Raw genomic sequence first — 13,514 nt, 5'->3', positions numbered from 1 at the left:
TATGGGAGCAGGGATGGATCACCATGGGGTGTCAATCACTTAGGACTACTGCAAAGACTCTCAGAAGACAAATTATTACTTCAAGGTTCGCACCTTGTGGTTGCTAATTTTATGTCAGCTTGACACAGACTAGAGTCATCTGAAAGGAGGGAACTCTAGTGGAGAAAATGCCTCTATAAGTTTAGGCTGTAGGCAAGCATGTAGAGCATTTTCTTAATTAGTGATTGAAGGGGGAGGGCCCAGCCCATTGTGGATGGGGTCATCCCTGGCCTGATGGTCCTGAGTTCTATAAGAAAGCAGGCTGAACAAGCCACGGAGGCCGGGGGATGGGGGTGGGGTGGGGGAGAGGCAAGCCAGCAAACATGGCCTCTGCACCAGTTCCTGTTTCCAGGTTCTCATCCTGTTTGAGTTCTTGTCCAGAATTCCTCCAGTGACAGTCTATGGATGTGGGAATGTAAACCAAACAAATCCTTTCCTCCCCAACTGGCTTTTGGTCATGGTGTTTTGATATAGCCATAGTAACCCATACTAAGACACACCTTTAACAAAATGACAAGTCTTGAAAAACTGAAAATTCCCTTTGATATATATTACAATAGAGAATGCAGAACAAGACACGCAGCCATTTCTTTAACATTTGTTTTTAGCTTTTTTTTTTCTCCCCTAGAAATCACTGAATGGAAATTTACAAATCTTTTCCTGGACCGTGGAGATAGAAAAATGAGGAGCACATGAAATAAGCTTCCAGGCTATGGAGTGACAACAGAGCCCCCGTGTTTCCAACTGTTCAAACAGATAAGTCAGGGAGACTCCTGTAATCAGGCTTCCTGTGCCTGAGTTTTAAGTTCATCTTCTTCTTCAAAAACTATGGCCAAAGAACCACCAACCCAGTCACTCATGCACACAAACTGAGCTATTGTTTTGTTAAGGTCTTCGTAAAATACAGATGCAAGATAGGTATTCCAAAAGTACAATATACAGAATTGTTGTTGTTGTGCGTGCATGCGTGTGTGCGCGCATGCGTGCATTCTGATCTCTTCCCTGGATCCCATGACAGGTTGGAATAGGAGCTGTGCAGAAGCAAAGAAAAGACCCATCCTTTGCCATCAAGGCCTTGCCCTAAAATGTGGAGAGAAGCAGATTTAAACAAAACATACAAGACAGTAAGATGGTAATGTGAGCTGTCAATCAGTCGAGGCTCTAGGTGGTTTAAAAGTAAAATAAGAAATGGGGGTTCAAGTTACAGCCTGGCAGTTTGTGGAGGTATCATGCCTACATGTTCACAGATGCGAGGATTACAGAAATGCAATCTGGTTCTTTGCCTGGTAAGAGCATGCTGTTTCAAGAACAAGAAAAATTAGAGTTCCTTGAAGATAGCTTGTTTATTTCACAATTTAAAAATATAGTCTTATTGTAGAAAATTAAGGAAATACATTTTAAATAAGGACATTTTGAAATTTGCATTAAGAGATTAAAAAAAAATCACCCATACCCTATATCACTCAGAAATAATCCTAAAGATATTTCAGAGGTTTTTTTCTGTGCATAATTTTACATAATTCAATTCACACCACATATACAATTTATATCCTGGTGCTTTCTACTTGGCACCATCACATAAGTATTCTCCCAGGTTATTAAAAGCTTCTCATAAGCATGGCCTTTAATGGCTGCATAATATTTCAATATGTGAGATACCATGATTTATTGGGACAGTTTGTTTTTCATCAAATACATTAGTGTTTCCGAGCTTTTTTCCACCATTGTAAATGATCCAGGAGTAAAACTGTTGTATCTCATTTTATGTCTCTAGGATACAGATTTAAAAGTAGTATCAAAGAAAAGCCAAACTGCTTTCCAAGAGGAATCCATCAATTTATATTCCTGCGTACAGCTTTCCAGAACATTCTCCACTACCATTTTCCTAACAGGTGCAGCGAGAACACAGCAAACAGCATTTATTTAAAGTGTACAGTGTTCTCACTTTTGACATCATACACACCCCAAAAGCCATAATCACAATAAAGACAATGAACAAATTCATCACCTTCTAAATTTCCACATCCTTTCTTTTTGTGATCCTTCTTTGCTGTCTTCTTTCATGTTGCTCCCTGCCACAGAGACAAACATTGATCTGCTGTCTCTCATTATGAATTAGCTGGTACTCCCCTAGGGAGAAACTTACACACACACACACACACACACACACACACAAACACACACACACACATACACACACACATCAAAATATACAGAATATGTTTCTTTTTGTCTGGCATCTTTTACCTGGAATGGTAATTTTGAGATCCATCCGTCAATGCCTAGACACACTGCTCATTTTAAGTGGTGAATAGTATTCCCCTATAGAGACGTATGATGTTAGTTGATGGACACTTGAGTTGCTGCTAGGTTTTATTGTTGTTGTTTTGTTATTAACCCAGATTAAAGTTGCTGTAAATACCAGGGTAGCAGGCTTCAGTAGACATGTGGTTTATTTCCTCAGGTAGATTCTTAGGCCTGGAATAGGTGTGTTGAATGGTAGCTGTATGTAAACTGACTGGAGTCTTTTGTTTTGTCAGTGATTCCCTCTTATGGTGAAGCATGGATGTATTAGTATCAGTGTTGATGTGAATTAATAATTTAATCAAACAATTCACAATTTCTCTTTTCTAAGAGAAGAATTAGAGTGGGCTCTGGAGACTGCCACATATCTGTTGGGAGTCAGAAAGGGGCTCACAGGGGCTTCTTCAATTTGTGTTCCACGAAACTGATCTGTAGCCCAGGCTCTACCTCAGATACTCCCAGATCTCTTCTCAGTTTCCCTCCGAAGAGCAGATGTAGGTCTTTTTTGGTCTTTGGTTTGATCGCTCTGGTTGGATTCTACTTCCTAATTATAGTACTCCATAGTGAAAAGATCTGGTCTTTCTCTGCCTCTCACACTGCTGCCTTCTCCCTGCTATTCCTTGTGGCCTCGGTGAGATGAGGAGAGGAGTGGCAGTGGGCGGGGAAAAGTGAGGATCTCTCACATAGGATGTGTCTTGGGGGCCCTGTAGCCCAGCATTTGTGGCTACTCAGGGAAAGAATCACCTTTCTGTAATGTTCTCTGAGTCTCCTGACAGGAGTTATTCATCGTCTTAACTGGGGTTTCTGCTATAAAGATGTCTGTCCTTTGGCAGTTTTACACTTGGTGCCGTGGCCATGCCAAGGGACCATGGCCATGGTTCTGTACTTCTCAGTCAGTGCAGTTCATCAAAATTTTGAGGGAATTTTTTGTCCAGTTACTAGTCCAAGTACTACAGTAGGACCTTGTCCTTGAGATCCCTGAACACAGTATTTGGCACACAGTAGGAGCTTAGCATATGTTAGAGTGAACAAGTGGACAGACACAGTAGTACTGCCAGTGGGCTTAGATGACATCACTGGGGGAGCTCTGTAAGCCACATTTCTTATGCTTGCCTCATCTGAGGGCAGAGCTCCCCCAATTTTCTTGATTGATAGTACCCTGTTTATTTCTATATAGTTTTTATAATGTCCCTAGAGATATCCTCAAAAATACTCAATAATTCTGTCTATCAAATAGGTCATTTTAAGAGATATAATACATATTTATGTTCTAACATAAGTCAAACTAACCCTACTACGATGCTATGAAACATCCAGTACCACAGGGTCAGGGTGACACTGATTCTTTCAGCTCACTGCTGTTCCAGGGGTCTGTCTCTCCAGGAAGTGCCTTCCAGGACCTGCCAGGGCAGCAGGTCAGTGGGATGTGTAGGGAATGGTCATCAGCAATGCAGGTATCAGTGAAGATGTCCAAAGTCTTCACTCAAGAGAGTCAGAGATGAGGACAGGCAGGGCTGGAACATGGTACCAACATATGTTGTCCAACCTACAATCAAGGGAAGTCTTTGGATGGAAGCAGCACTGCAGCCAGCTTGGTCTGAGGTGTGAGCTGGAAAGAGATGGAGGAAGTTAGTTAATGAGTGTTCCTGCCATTGTGCCTCAGGATCTGGTGGGAGCCAACCAATACAAGGCCCTCAGGGGGAGGCTGTGGAGTTGGACAAAAATCTACATTTCCTGGACTTAGAAGAAATGAGAACCCATGTGCTCTTGGGGGCTAATCATGTGTCTTCTAGGAACTGTGCAACCCAAAGCTATTTTAAAACAACATTTTTTGGTCTTTGAAACTTCCAAACAATACATATCAGTCCTATCCATCTGCACATTATCTCCCTGCAAGTCTCTGCAATGACCTACACTTCGTCTCTCTCTCAGTTGTGTGTCTTTTATTTATTTTTGTTATTAATAACTGACTGAGTCCAATTAGTAGTCTTGACATGCATGTGTGTATACATATGGCCATCTGCTAGGGCATGGACAATCTACCTGCAGCCACATCCTCAAAGGAAAGCAACTCTCCCCCCTTCAGCAGCCTTCAACTACCAATATCTCTGCAGACAGGGGTAGAGCCTTGAGGACCCATCCCTACCCATGCTGGAATGTCGACAGGCCTGATTTTGTACAGGTCTTATTTAGGTAACCCTAGTAACTGGGTGCATTGGAAATCTGGTCAAAAAAGCCTTCGCTAGGGAGGATGTGGGTCCTGGTATGTGTATGTGTGTGGAGCGGAGGTAGCAGCGCTTCCTGTTGCTGTTTTGCTGAATGATCCTGCTGTCCAACTGTATTCTAAATATTTCTGTATATAGTCTATATTTTGCTGCTCTCCACCTTGGTGGGAGAAGCCTCTCTTTTTTGCAGTAGGTAGAGGCTAATGCAGAAACGCAAAGGTCCAAGTACCAAGTATAAATAACTCTGAGTGGCCAGCTGTCAACGGCATTAACCTCTCAGGAAAATTTTGGAGTTTCCTGAATCCAAAATTCAGGAAAATCCAAGTAAGAGGGGGGAGGGGCTGAGAAGCATGCAAGGGCCAGTGTCTGAGGGGAGAGCTGTGCCAGGCTGACTTTGGGACATGACATGGCTGTCGGATGGTTCGACGCACAGCAACTGGGATGACACGTGTAAGACCTCCTCAAGACCAAGATCCTTCAAAATATTCCTTCGTGTGATGTGTGCGTGTAAGATGTGCTTATCTATGTTGTATGTGCAGGTGCTGGTGTCTGTATGTCATGCCACGTGTCTAGCGATCAGACATCCGTCTTTAGGAGCTGCCTGTTGCCTCCCACCTTGCTGAGGCAGGGGCTCACTTATTTCTGCTCCTTTGCTGCATCCCCCACTTGAGCTGACTTGCCATCTTCAGGGCAGGTTTCTCATCTCTGCCTCCCATCTTGCCTTTGGAATGCTGGGATTACAGATCCATGCTTCTACATTGCAACCAGGTTCTTCCCCTCACCCCCAAGACAGGACAGCCCTGAACTCTCCTGGAACTCACTCTGAGCAGACTGGTCTCGAACCCATAGAAGTCTGCCTGCCTCTGCCTCCGAAGTGCTGGGATTAAAGGCATGTGCCAACACTGCCCAGCAGATATTCGGTTTTTAAAATCATAGGTTCCAGGCTCTAAACTCAGGTCCCCAGGCTTTACAGGAAGCATTTTTACCTACAGAACCATCTCCCTGACCCTCAAATGGTTTTTGTGATGATTTTATTTAGCTTTTCTCCTTTAACTTCTGTTTAAACAAAGGGGAGAGACATTTCCCTGGTGATGTGCAGTGCTGTTTCCAGGAGTTTCAGTTTTATCCACAACCCACACTGCAGGCTCACGGCAGTTGGTTGCCTCATGTCTTTTCAGTGGAGAGTGACCTGCTTTGTCCTTCAGAACAGCAGGTTGATGAATGCCATCTGATGTCTCTCCCAGCCCCCATTCATTTTGATAGCAGGCTTCAGACACAATCACTGTGGTTGATATTTTACATTGGGAGCCTTTTTTTTTTTTTCAGTGATTTCTTTAATGTGCCTTTGATTTTTGTGCCACCTTCTCGTGGTCCCCAGAAAGTTTACAGTGTCATTTGGGAAAGAAAATGCTTTCCTGAAATTCTGTTCAAAGGCTGTTTAAACGAATTAATCAAAGGTTCTATCACTTCTCAGGTTTGGTCGCAGGCAATGCTTCTGCAAGTGAAAGACTAGCATTGATTGATTTCTTGACAAGAGGCCCGTCAGGGCCAACTTCTCTTCCCCGTATACAAGGCAATCTCACTTGCATTGTGCGTCTGAGAGAACCATGGGTCCTGAGCAATCCTGGAGATAGATGGCAGTTTGTCTCCACTCTTGGGTATTTCTTCTATGTGTGCTGAAGGGTGGAGATGATATCTCTGCATCTTGGGCCTCAGGGTCACAGTCTTAGAGCTTCTCATCTGGGAGGCAGAGGGAGATAGCTGTGAGTAAATGTCAGGGCCCTATGTGGAGCTGAGGTGGGGCAGCCACTTCTGTCATGGCAGAGGACAGACCCTGTCTGGTTGCAGACTTCAAGGATGACCAAGTGCTTTTGAGTGCTAGGGTCTTTGCTTCTTTCTGTTACAGGATTTGCCCCACTGTTATGCATGTTTCCAGCATCTTTTGCAGCTCTCTGGCACCTTCAGAGGGCTTTGGAATCATCCTGACATCTATGTGCTACAGACACCTTCTGAGGCATCCCCCACCTCTGCGCTTGCCACTCACCAAGCCTATACCTTCCTTACCAATTCCTCTCCTTCAAAATAAGCTTTGTGTGTGTGTGTGTGTGTAACATGGTTTGATGATTAGCTCAGTGAGGTCATGTGCCTCTGTCTGTGTGCTCTCTATCAACACTGGATACTATGGTGTCAGGGTTCTAGACTATTGTCACTGGGAAATTAAAAGAAATATCAGAAGAGGAAACTGCCTGGGAATGCAGATGTGAGTAACTGTATGGGGGTTAGAGGACGGCTGCAGCTTGCTAAGGTATGCTAGATAAATTGCTGCCATCCCTGGCCCAGGACCTCATGGGGCTGGCTCCAGGCTGATGTTCCTGAACAGCTCCCTAGGTAATGGCAGAAATCAGGGTCCACGTGAAAGGTAAAGGATGACAGATGAAGGCTTGATCCTGAGATCAGGCCACTCCTGGGTGAATGGAGAACTCTTCCTAGCTTCTGATTTCTACCCTGGCCACAGTGACCTTATTTTTAAAAATTCATACCTCTTAAATACTATATAGTCACATATGAAATTCTCAAAAATACAACATTTAAAATACCCCCTCTCACACACGTACTAGGCTGTGATCTCTCCAGTTAATTTCACTTCCATAGTCTTTCCTGTGGATTAAGGTCAGTGCGCAGTTGCCTGAGTAATGGATGCTACCATCCTCCAGCTGCCCCTCAGCAACACTGGGCTGAGTGTTTGAGGCTGTCTGCATGTTTGTCTTTTGGAAGAAGCTGTGGGTGTTCAGCTTATGGTTTACAAGGATAATATCCATGTATTCTGGGATCCTCACTCTTTTCTCTGTGATTTGTTTCCATGGTGGTGTTGCCTTTTTCCCTCTCCCCCTCCCCTACTCTCCAGAAAAGCTGTTTTGTTATTATATGTGGTTGCCAATTTATTCTTTTTCCGAAAATTACAACTTCCAGTTTCCTAGAAGTAAAATATTCCAATTGTGTGTTGGGTGTTTGGAAGTCACAGCAAACAGTTATTTTAAAAGATGAAAAAACTCCATGTTTTTACATATCTACACTAATATTACACATGAGGTTGTATAGATAAAGAACCACCAGTTTGTCAGGAGGCCAGTGCAGCAAATGATCCTGTCAGTTCTACTGTAGGAAAGACAACCACACATGATGATGATACATAGGTCACATAGTCTCATATATGGGATCTTTGAAAGTGCAGATTGAAGGTAGGATAAGGTGTTTGGTAACATAAGATGCATACTGTGTGGCCCTTGGCAATTAATATAATCCCCTTCCTTAAAGTAGGAAGTCATTTTGCTTTGTTGTAAGGACAAGCATAAGTATGTATATAGTATACATGTGTGATATGTGTGGCTAGCAGCAAGCATATTTTTAATTTGACATGCAAAAAAATTGTCATTGGACATTTGGCTTAAAAATGGTTAAGACTCCTGAATGAGACCCTCCACTTAGATGATGTGTCTTCCCTTATGTCTTGTAGAACCTTGGCAAATTCAGTACTCAAAAGCTGCAAAGTAAATCTAGAAGCCAGAATTAGTGAGAATTCTACAATTCCAAGGATGGGGCTCCCCTGCATTAGTAGAACAATAGGAGCCAATAGGTAGCCGAGGATGTCCTCAGATTTCTTCTTCAGTCCCTTTCATGTATCCCTAAGTTTTGAGATGTAATTGATTGGGGACCCTTGGCATTAATGTTACAAGTCTTACGGCCACTGTCTTCTGACAGCTTTGATAGCTAGCTAACTTATTTCCCCTGTTCTATAAGATGAAGTTACAATGTAACTTTTTTTCATATCAAAAGTGTCTCCTCACCTAATTTATTTGTTGGAAAGAAATCTTAGTGTGACAGTCATAGGGGACAGTGCTGAATGGGAGATGCTTCTTTCAGTTATAATGAATTGATGCTGCTATCAAAAGGGCTTGTGGGAATGGGTTTGTTCCCCTCTGCTCTTCTGTCATGACAGGCTGCAGTGTCTGTTCCCTTTGGATGCCTTTCTGTCTTCTTTCCTGGAAGGAAGCAGCGAAGGCCCCGTAACAGATGCAAGATGCCACTGCCCCCACTGTGGATTTCTCGGTCTCCAGACCTGAAACATCAATCTCTCTTCTTTAGAAACGATCCAGTGTATGGTGTTCTGTTGTAGTGGCACAAATGGAGTAAGACAATGACTTTGTGTTCTGGTTGGTTTGGATCTTGAAGTATTCCAGAAACTTAATACGTAGAATATATTGCTTCATAAAATAAGGGGGGGAGATATAAAAAGAAATTAAATATACTTTAAGAAGCTCAAATAAAATTATTGACATTTTCATTTATATTCATGTTGGTAAGTCTGTTCTCCAGCAACTGCAAAAGACATAAAGCCTTTTTATTTGTTCATAACTTTGAGCCATAAAAGGCATCATTATTAACACCTTTTCCTCATATGGTTGCATAGACTTCAAGTATAAGAGCTCGGGAATGGAAAATGAGCATATTGGTAACTCCACGAACTGTGTAGGACATTCCAGATAATGTCTTTTTATTCCTCTATCTTCATGTGCATCATTACTTCATCCGAGACTCCAAGCAAGCCTTGAACTGAATACTAAGCAATGAGAAGTCGTATGAGAGGCCTAACATCACCACCTAACTTGTCAAGGCTTCTCCTCAAAGCAAAGGCTGTACACTGTCAGTCCCTGCTACCTAGTTCGTTTCACCCTCCCTCTTACTGCAAGTCTCACTGCCCCACCCTAGAACAGGCCTTAGTTCCTGGGAAGGCTTTATTTTTCTTCTATTTGGTTTTCTTCCTCAGTACCTCTGTTCTCTCAGTACTTCCCTTTGTATTCCCTTTCCATGGCTACCTGACTTTTTCTTGAGTAGTCAAGCCATTGCAAGATGTTATCTTCCCAGGCTTTCTGTTATCAACCCTGTGAACCATCATCCCCTCCCTCTTCAGGTCAGGCCTTCTGGCTGCTTTCCAGGTCTTGGCAGCCCTCTAAGCTCCAACCTAACTGTGGGCTTTGCCTGCTCTCCTGAGCTCTTGCTTTGTGAGTGCAGGGTATTCACTGCAATAATCCCCACCACTCCTAGAGGTGTATCTGGTCTTCTTTTAAATGCGAATTTCCTAAAGAAACCATCACTAGCTCCTCTTGAGCCCTTTGAACTCTTTATCCGATGAAGCCACTGACAGCACAGTATCAACAGACTCTGTGGCTCTGTAGACTGCCCCTTCCACCCTTATTGGTGCCTGTGAGCAACCTGAAGGCAGAGACCATCTGAGAGAGTGAGAGAAAGGATAGCTTTGGAATCAGATCCTCTGGGTTCCAGTCCCTCTTTTCCCCTTATCACAACTGGAGGGACTTGAGCCAGTCACAAATCATTGTGAAAATGTCCTGGTAGACTTAAAAGGTAATGCTAGTATCATCTGTGAGAAGCTCTGGCTGCTGTTTGCACTGTGGAATGACCTGGGCATCCGCATTCTGAAAGCTCTTCAGAGATTCTAAAATGCAACAGCCTCAGAGCCATCTATTTCCTGATTCTGAGAAAGTGGGTGAAATTCACTACAGAATAAAATGCCTCCCACCCAGGGTTCCTAGAGTGTGTGAGCTGGAGTGCAGTGTAGCACACCCACTATGCTGCTAATAAATGCTGTTATTCAGCATGATAATTATTCAATTTTATAACTGTCACAACATCTACCATCATGTCCTAGATGGAGGAAGAGCCCACAGTCTAGTGCTAAAATATTAAACACAAAACGCTTATGCTTTGGTGACAGAAATTGACCTGTAGTAAACTCACAGAGACTTGTAAAGATTTCATGGGATTATCTTCAAACCTTCATAGCTTGGCTTTTCACTGAGGGCTTGTGTCTGTTCTAGGGCTTGTCACTTGAGCACACTTGCTTTGTTCACGAAGGACTCCCCAGCCTTGGTAGTCTCCTGCAGAATTTCTACCTGAGGCTGCTACTTTCAATCTTACTTGGAAAGAGCTGACTAGGCGCTGATGGTGTTGTTTCTAAGGGCAACCATGACCTATCTCAGGTCTCAAGTGATGATGGGCCAGTGGCCAGACGAGGATGCACCCTTTAGAAATAGCTCTTAAATGCAATTATGAGATTCCATTTCCAGAGATGAGACCCATTGTGCACCTGCCCTTTGCCCCATGTCAATGCATTGCCCAATGTTATGGAGGGTTGATGGCCTTTGAAAGAGTTGGATAGGCAACATTTCTTTTAATGGCCAGCTTTTGCCTTCAGGAAATCAATCAAAGGAAAGATCATGGTTTTAGCATCAGGCTTTCTTCTTTGCATTCATTTGCTCTTTCCAAGATAGAATATCTATTAGTTGTCATCATTCCTGGTGACAGAGAAAAAGACTGACCACCGATGATGGGGGGGGGGGGTGTCTTGGTACCATTAAGTGAAATGCTTGCGGAATAAATACTATCTCTGATTATGAGAGATATTTAAGAGCTTTAGTGCACTGTAGGGCTAGAGAGAAATGAGCTGAGAAGCATCATAAAAGTGCAGTCAATTATTTTAAAGATGAATTGGCATCTTTTAATTCCTCACCAGATAATGAAATATCTATCTGAGCCTGGGGCTGTTGTATCATTTCTGGTATATTCAACAAAATTTATTCAACAGTCACTTATTGAGTGCCCTTCTGTGTTAGGCCCTGGGCTCATGGTTATGGGTACAGAAAGGAGTGGGTAAAAGAAAGGATGGGCAACAGTGCCCACAGACTGGTGTAGATTTGGCTTGAGCAAGGCTTCATAGGTTGGGAGAACTCTCAAGACAGGGATTCACATCCAGGTGAACAGGGTTCACTAAGGATGGTAGAACTTTCTGGATGGGCAGTCAGATGACCTAGATTCTGAGCCAATGCATGGCTATAAGTCAGACCAGGTCCAAGTCACAATTACACAGGGCTGGATGAGACCAGCTTTTCTGGATCAGCAGGCAACAAAGTGAGACAAGAGACACCAATTCTCCCTAAAGCCTGCCATATGACATCAGCAATCTTGTCTCATTACAAAATGTAGTTGCTACTGGTCTCTGCATCCCTGACTATAGGTGCTAAGGAGGGTCAGAAAGGCTCCAGGTCTGCAGAGCTTCCTTGGAAGGACAGGTTTGAGGGAGCCTGGGAGATGAGGTTGTGGTTTGGTGTGTCTTCCTTTGCTCTTCTTTCTTTCCTCCTAGCAGCCCTGGGCTCCTCTGCCCCTCCCCCAGGCTGCAGCAGAGGCTGCTGCTTTTAGTGAATAATGATAGTGTTATGAGCATCTCTCTTGAGGGCCTGAGTCCTCTGTATATTCTGAGTCTAGTAGAGAGGAGAGGTTAGGGCCTCGGAACCAGCTCTGTCATACTACCCTGCTTCTTCATGGTTTTCTTTTCCTCGTCGGCAATATGAGGGTATCTGAGATAGTTAAGAGCTTATTAGAGTGCACAAGACCATCTAAGCAAGCCAGCACTTAGCAAATAATAATCAGCAGCAGTGGCTTTTCTATAGTATGTAAAGTACTTCCCACACCTATTGGCTTGCTGGTGGAGAATGCTGGAGTGTGGGGACCACAGTCTTTATAAGTGGGTTTTCTTAGTTTTTAAGTGTGTGACTTGAGGAATGAAAAGTATCAGAATTGGCCTTCTAGTACTTTTCCTTAGGGCCTGGTAAGATTTTTCTTTTTCTACACACCACTCTGCATAGTTAGAAATTAATTGCTCTTTTACTCTATCTAGAAAAAACAGAACAAAGAAGGATTCCTGCAGAGTTTTATGAGTGAGGTGTGGGATGACAAGGTTGTTTAGCAGGCTAGTGAAAAGGGAAACTGACTCATTTCATTGCTTGCTATGAGCTGTGCTCTGAAGGCTTCCGAGGGGATGGATAGGGCAAGATCTAGAAGCCAAGCACTCTTGATTCCAAGGCTCTAGCCTAGTGTGTGTCCTGACAGTAGTGGTCAGCCACATGCTAGCCAACATTGCCCTTCATTACTGAAGAACATGTCTCTGTAACTAGCTAGGTGATAAGGGAATTACATGGCTGAGAAGCAAGGTGGGTGCCTACTCTTTCCAAGGACTGCGATCCAGCTACAGCTGCATTAGTGGTCAACTCAGATTAGTTGAGAGAACCTAGAAACTTAGTCAAGGCCAAGAGGGTTCATCTCAGAGTATGGCTTTAACAGGTGGGTCTGTCTAATTTTAAAGGAAAGGATGAAGGACAGGGTGAAGGGGAAAAAAAAGACTTGTTCCCAGGAGGAAGGAGATTCCAGCTGGCTTGCTACCCGATGTTGGATGGAGGGCAGAGAACAGCTAGGAAATGGGGTTCTGGGCCCTCCTGCATGAGCAAGAATGGTACTTTGGGAAACTGATATGCCCAACCTAAAAAAAAATGATGGCTGAGATATGACGGTTAAGGTCAAATGCAAAGGTGAGTGGTCTTGGGTTAGAACTTGTGGACTTGATATAAAAACACCTGGGTTGTTCATAATATCCTACTTTTTGTTTTCTGTCTCAACTTGAGAACTTTGCAAGATTATTCAAGGTTAGGGTGTTGTTTGGTCTAGAGGAAGTGACTTCCATGTAAACCTTCTAGGAAGATCTTGACAATGGCAAGATGAAATGACAGGCTGTAAGATCTAGGGAATAGGACCTATGGGTGGAAATCTAAAATCTCTTGTTGTTTGTGCTCAACTAAAACATATCCATACCTTACGCTAGGACGGGCACCCTCTGTCTGCAGCTCTGCTTACATCAGGATGGGATCTTTACTATGCCACTGGACATTACTCCAGAGAGTTTGGACCATCTTGGTCACTTGGCTACTTGCCAAGGCTCCTCAAAAAAAGAGGAGAGGCGACATGGAAGGGCAACACCCTTCCTCAGGGAGCCCAGTGAGATTTACAGTCCTTAAAACTTGTGCCAAACCAAGAGAATTG

General features: G+C 43.5%; 1 protein-coding gene and 1 long non-coding RNA gene across 2 annotated transcripts in view; one reads left to right on the top strand and one right to left on the bottom strand.

Moving 5' to 3' along the window:
• The window catches only part of Clstn2 (calsyntenin 2), a 598,183-nt gene that overhangs the window by 21,299 nt on the left and 563,370 nt on the right, over positions 1–13,514 (top strand). The gene's annotated exons all lie outside the window — the stretch shown is intronic.
• LOC114613595 lies at positions 1,366–10,043 on the bottom strand. The gene is made up of 3 exons (XR_003710204.1): positions 9,766–10,043; positions 2,214–3,952; positions 1,366–2,180 (listed from the first exon to the last, which is right to left on the bottom strand). It is a non-coding gene; the product is annotated as an uncharacterized LOC114613595 (long non-coding RNA).

This window comes from Grammomys surdaster, unplaced genomic scaffold, assembly GCF_004785775.1.
Source record: "Grammomys surdaster isolate TR1022 unplaced genomic scaffold, NIH_TR_1.0 126248, whole genome shotgun sequence".
NCBI lineage: Eukaryota > Metazoa > Chordata > Mammalia > Rodentia > Muridae > Grammomys > Grammomys surdaster.
This window is presented reverse-complemented; position numbering and strand designations above follow the sequence as displayed.